This window comes from Pteropus vampyrus, unplaced genomic scaffold, assembly GCF_000151845.1.
Source record: "Pteropus vampyrus isolate Shadow unplaced genomic scaffold, Pvam_2.0 Scaffold208, whole genome shotgun sequence".
NCBI classification, from domain to species: Eukaryota; Metazoa; Chordata; class Mammalia; order Chiroptera; family Pteropodidae; genus Pteropus; species Pteropus vampyrus.
The window spans coordinates 2,270,274-2,276,868 of record NW_011888989.1 but is presented as its reverse complement, the minus strand read 5'-3'; positions in this window follow the sequence as shown (position 1 = coordinate 2,276,868).

Genomic DNA, 6,595 nt, shown 5'->3' with positions numbered 1-6,595 from the left:
AAAAAAAAAAGGAAAGGAAAAGAAAAATTTAGACTGAATTTTAGTCAATGATTTATTCTTATTTGCCTTGTTGAGAAAAAATTTAAGGCAGTTAACAAGGATATGGAAAGAATGACTAAGAATCACCCAGCAGTGTCTTTATAGAAGGGACAATCCAGGCTAAAGGAACATCACAAAGAAAACATGTGTAAGGAAATGAAAAGTGTGGTACGCTCACAGAACTCTAGAGTTCAGTGTACTGGACCATGCAGTGGATGCTGCAGGGTGTGAAAGGAATGGGAGGTCAATGACACTAAGAAATATGACGTTTAAAGCATGGAGCGCAAAAACTCTTGGGAGAGCAGTGATGGAGACTGGACCAAGGCAGGATGGATGAGAATGCAGAAGCAGGGTTATGTCCAGACACTGAGGATCACTCCAGGATTTCTAGCTCCCTTGGCTAGGTAGACGGTGATACCATCGATGAAGGGAAGGAGAATAGGTTTGGTGGGGAATGAAGCATTGGGTGGAGAGACTGCATGTTTGGTTTTAGACATACTGAGTTCAAGGTGCCTATAAAATCTCCCAGGAGCTGTTCAGTTGGAAGCTGAGAATATGGATATAAAGTTTAGGAGAAAGGAAATGGGTACATAGATTTGAAATCACATGACTATAGGTGATAGGTGATACTATGGGAGAATATGAGATATTCCAAAAAAAAAAAGATATAAAGTAAGAAGAGAGCTGGTGACTATCTGAGAAGGGAAAGCTGACAGAGAAAAGGGACTCAAAGAGACTTAGAGGACAGCCAGAGAAGACGAGAACCAGAGAAGAGCTGGTGCTGGGTAAACCAAGAGAGTATAAAGCAGACCCACTTATCCATGGCGGAGATGTTCCAAGAATGCCAGTAGGTGCCTGAAAACATGGATAGTAACAAACCCTACATATGCTATGTTTTTTCCTACACATACATACCTATGATAAAGTTTAATTTATAAATTAGGCAGAGATTAACATCAATAATAACAATTATGACAATATACTGTAATAAAAGTTATCTGAATGTGGTCTCCCTGTCTTTCGAAATATCTTATTTTACTGTACTCACCTTTTCACTTAAAGGAAGCATTTTACAACTCCTCTTTGGGATACTTGAATTGCCACCAATGCCACTGTTGTGCTTTGGGACCATTACTAAGTAAAATAAAGGTTACTTGAACACAAGCCCTGAAATACTATGAGAGTCAGTCTGACAACTACGATGGCAGCAACTATATGACTAACAGGCAGGGAGCGTCTACAGCGTGGAAATGCTGGACAAAGGGATGATTCACATCTGGGGCTGGAAGAAGCAGGACAGTGCAAGATTTTTATCATGCTATTCAGAATGGTGCACAATTTAAAACTTATGAATTGTTTATTTCTGGAATTTTCCATGTAATATTTTCTGACCATGATTGACCTCTGGTAACTGCAACAGCAGAAAGCAAAATCGAGAATAAGGGGGAATTACTGCCTTTTCTAAAGAAAGAATGTCCAACAAATTCAAATCCAGCAAAAGTCTTATAAAAAGACTACTGAGAAACCCCATGGAGTTTCTACAATGTTCCTATGGTGACTCTTACTGTTTGCCATTGTTTATAACTTAGAAATTTGCTGTTAACTTCTATGACCCATTTCCTTTTTAATTTTTTTCTGCCAGCCTTAAAGAAATAAGATTCATAGATCTAAAGACCAAAATTCTATTTTTATAGTTGACAGCCTCTGTTGTCTCTATGACCAGATAAATCCATGATAAAGGGAATTTTAATCCAAGTCATTTTTGTTTGTTTGTTTGTTTGTGTTCTCTCTCTGTTTTCTCTTTTCCCTTTCCCATTCTAACTGGTTCTATGTGTCTTTGCCTCAGAAGACTTGTGGCCAGACCTCCAGATTTAGTTCCAAATAAACCTATAGAGAATATGGTTTGAGGAAAGCTATATTTCCCCAGGCTAAAAAAATCTATTCTCCCAGAAACAGCAAGGATGTTACCCCACCTCTTGGCAGTACCCCAGCTATGTATGCCTCAGGGAGGCTGCATCTTTGCCAAAAAGTCCCTCTTTTCTAGAAAATAGCTGAGGGGTGAACCCAAAAGGGCCATGCCAGTTTGGACTTGCTCATGTAATCCAAGTCATTTTAATAACATAACTACAACTACTTGGGCTAATCATTAGGGTGTGCACTCACTGGCTAATGAACTCATGTCTTGAGTAATTAATGAAACCAATATAGAGTCATTGTTTTGAGTATGAATTACAGACACTAATAGATTTGCCTCAGTCATTAATTAAAGTAAATGAGGCATTTCAAGGGAGCCAGCAGTAAACTCTTGGCTAAAGGTGGTAAAATGTTCTCTGAATTTCAGCCTGTTTTTATATCATCTCCTTTGTTCTCTCATACCCACTCTCATTTCAATATGACATCAATCACCCTCTGAAACTGTTCTCTCCACATTAGGACCAAATGTTTCCCGACCAAATTCAATGATCTGTCCAGCACTTTCTTCTGCTGCTTCTTAGCTGGTTAGTCACCATTCACCCTTTTACCTTTACCCTCTCTTGGAAAGCTCCTCTCCTTTGGTTTGTCTTCTACCAGACTCTCCTGGTTCTTCTGTCTCTATATAACTCTTCTTTATTTCTTTGAATGGCTGGATTTTCCTTCTTCTTCTGCCCATAACTCTTGTCTCCTAAAATTCAGTCTTCATTCTTCAGTCCTTTTTCTACAACCATCCTTGTCTCCTCTACTTCTCTGGTCATCTACAGTTTTCTAAATGGTCTCATAGCTAATATTTTCTTTGAATGTTATTAAGAACATTAGCATATGTCATTATACACAAAATTTTATACACAAAATATTGCTAAGGATGCTGCCTGTTTAAGTCAGTGGTTAGTTTAGATAAACATTTTATACTAGAGTCAAAGATGACATTCTGACTTAGAATACATTATAAACAAAGCATTTTGTGAGAGAATATCTGAGAATTGTCTAAGGATGCTATTGGGTAGAGTTTAATTCAGATTGAGAACTCAACTATTTCAATGAAGAAAACACTAACTCAGAGAGGAAGTTAAATTAAAATTAAACAGCAGAAAGTTATATTAAAATTAAACTTCGGGGTACTATGCTAGGTGCTAATTTACATATATTAAAAAGGCAGACAAATTGAAGCTAATTAAAGCTATTTGTACAATAGAAGTCATCATAGACATTAAAAGTTTATTATTTCACACATTTTCTTTAATAAGAATTTAATTCATTTAATATTACATATGCTTATTTTGCTACATGTTTAAAGTTTATCTTTTGTCTACAAGCTTTAAGACTAAAGCTTTAAAATAAATCCTTTATAATCTAAAGTATGAATATAATATACATTTATAATAATACTAAATGTTCAGTTATTCTTATCAAATATTAGGCTTATCCTGACACCTGCTGTCAGCAAACTCTTGGCCCAAAGTAAAACATTTATTTGTTTAAAGGAATGGAGGAATGGATAAAGTCAGTCAGGTCCAGTTAAAAATAAAGTTGAGCCCTAAATACAATAAAAGATGGTAAAGATGTTGGCTCTTTCAATGGACTCCTTTTCCAGCTTTCCCATTTTTGCCAAAAATGTTATTTTCCTTGTCCGCAGGCTTGACACCTTAGAGATTTTTTTGCCTCTGACCATTCCTTTCTTACCTACCTCTAGCTTGTCTCCAATTATTGCTCATTCTTCATCTTATTTTCAAAGCCATTATCTGTTCTAAGCCATGGGTACTTCAACTTGGGGAGTGAAATGGCTTCTTCATAGTCCTGCTTCCAAACTCTCCCTGCTTCAGTCATTTCTCACCAGGTGAATCTTTCATATGATTCCATGACTGCCCAAGTTTAAGGGTGCTCAAAGGCTTTCTATTGCCTGCCATATGAAAACCAAACTGAGAACCTGGGCTTTGGTTTCTTTGATTGTAAAATGGTTATGCTGGTCTTGAGGAGTGGTTTTCAAATTTTTGAGCAGCTCAAAACATAAACCAGATTAAAATAGAGCCGCTCAGATGAATGCATACAAAGGAAGCAGATCCTACCACTCCCACCACTGCCCCTTCCCCTCACCCCCGCACCCTCACTCACCAGCCTCCACAGATAAACCACTGACCTGAAAGATCTCTAAGTTTCTTTCTTGCAGCTGTAATGCCCTAAAATTCTCTCCTGAACTTAGATTTAAAGGCTTCCATCAAATGGTCTTGTCTTCCTTTGCCAAACTCATGTTTCTCCATTCCCTTTCAAGGTTCAGGACATAAGCTCAAATGCCCATGGACAAAGTTAGATTGAGGCAATCCAGGAGTCCATCCTTCATCTAAAGAGCTTATAGGTCCAGAGTTGCCAAATATTTCCACTTTTCAAAAGAAGCTAGAAATCCGGCTCTTCTTTTTAAAAATCTAGAGATTTTTTTAATGTTGGTAGCTGTGATAGTTAATTTATGTGTCATCATGGCTGGGTTATGGTTCTGTTATTCAATCAAACACTAATATAAGTGTTGCCATGAAGGTACTTTGTAGATGCGGTTAATATCTACAATCAGTTCACTTTAAGCAAAGGCAATAATCCCTGATAATACGGGAGGGTCTCATTCAATCATTTGAAGGCCTTCAGAACAAAAATCTGAGGTTTCTTGAGAAAGAAAAAAGGAATTCCACCTCAAAAATGTAATACAGAAATCCTATATGAATTTCTAGTCATCCCTATAGCTTTCAGACTTGTCAGCCCCCACAATTACATGAGCCAATTCCTTAATCAACCAATCTCTCTCTATATATACACATATGTATGTATATACATATTTATATATATATACATACACATACACACACATAGATACATATACACATGTACACAAACACACATGTATCGTCAACCCTCTATATCCACAGATTCCACATCCACTTATTCAACCAACCCCAGATCAAAAATATTTGAGAAAAAAAGTTACATTGTTGCTGACATGTACTATGTAGTTACCTCTATGATGGTTGAATCTGTACTGAACATATACAGACTTTTTTTCTTGTCATTATTTACTAAACAATACAGTATAATAATTATTTATATAACACTTACATTGTATTAGGTATTATATAAGTAATCTATACTATAATACTATAATACTATAAAAATAATCTAAGAAATGATTTAAAGTATACAGGAGGATGTGTGTAGGTTATATGCAAATACTCTGCCATTTTATATAAGATATGAACATTCATAGATTTTGGTATCCATGGGAGAAGGGGATCCTGGAATTAATCCCTTGTGAATACTGAAGGAAGATTATATATATTATATATGATCACACACACACACACACACACACACACACACACACACACACTTAGTTCTGTTTCTCTGAAGAACCCTGACAGGTTAAGTAGCCAACTCAAGAGTTTGTAAATCTCTGAAGATCAAACAAAACACATGCCTGAACCCAGATTCTAACTGCAAGACAGTAGTTTATAACCTCAGTTCTCTACAGTGCAGCTCATCTCATCTCCTTGGGAGCCACTATTTTGCACACACTTGGTCATTGTGCCCTTTTCCTCACAGGAAAGTTTTTCCCATTTTATCTTTCCAGCCAAACTATGTTTCCTTTAGGCACTAAGCACAAGTGGCTCTTCTCTTTCAGGAAGCTTCTATAATAATTTGATACCATCATAATCACTATGCATAACTTATAATTCCTGCTACATGTAATGTTCATAGATAGTATGTGCTATGTTATGCTTTATTTATGATTATTAAATTGCTCTCAAAATGTTATCTGCCTTGTCTCTCAAATAATAATTAAGATTTCACCTTTAGAGATTGTCTGCCATCATTCTGCAACTTGTACTGAAGACAAACTGTTCTAGGAATTAGAAAACATGAATTCCAGTCTCAAATCCACCACAAGTTAACGGCATTACCTTTGGAAGGTCATCAGACATCTCCAGACTGGAGTTTCTTCATCTGTAAAACAGAGCTAGTTAATGGCTAAAATTTACCTACTGCTTACCATATACCAAGCACTGTTCTATGAGCTTTCTATATATTTATTCACTTAATATTTAAAATTTTATGAGAATAAACTGAGACACAGAAATATGAAGAAACTTGTCCAAGGCAGGTTTGCAAGCAATGGAACCAGAATTTAGACCCAAGCAGTTTGGTTCCTAAGTCCATGTTGCTAATCATTACACTAAACAAACTCATAATACATATTGCATAATTCCCAGAAGCTCTAAAATTCTATGATTATACTTTTAAAATCACCTTTACTCAGTATGCTCTTTATTATAAGAAAAAATAAGGACTCATTAAATGTTTGTTAAAATGAACCAACTACTTTTCAGTTAATTTCATTCTCATTGCCATTGGCTTGTCAGATTACATTGTATGGTGAACTAGATTTGACTGAGGCCATTTTCACAGGTCACCAGTGATGGGTTCTAATCAGAAGGACTGCATTGGCTATTAAATGCCCTGTCTATACTTTATCCTATACTTAGACTTTAAGTCACTTAGAGGTCAGGATTTATCAAACACTATTTGATGAACAGATTCCTCT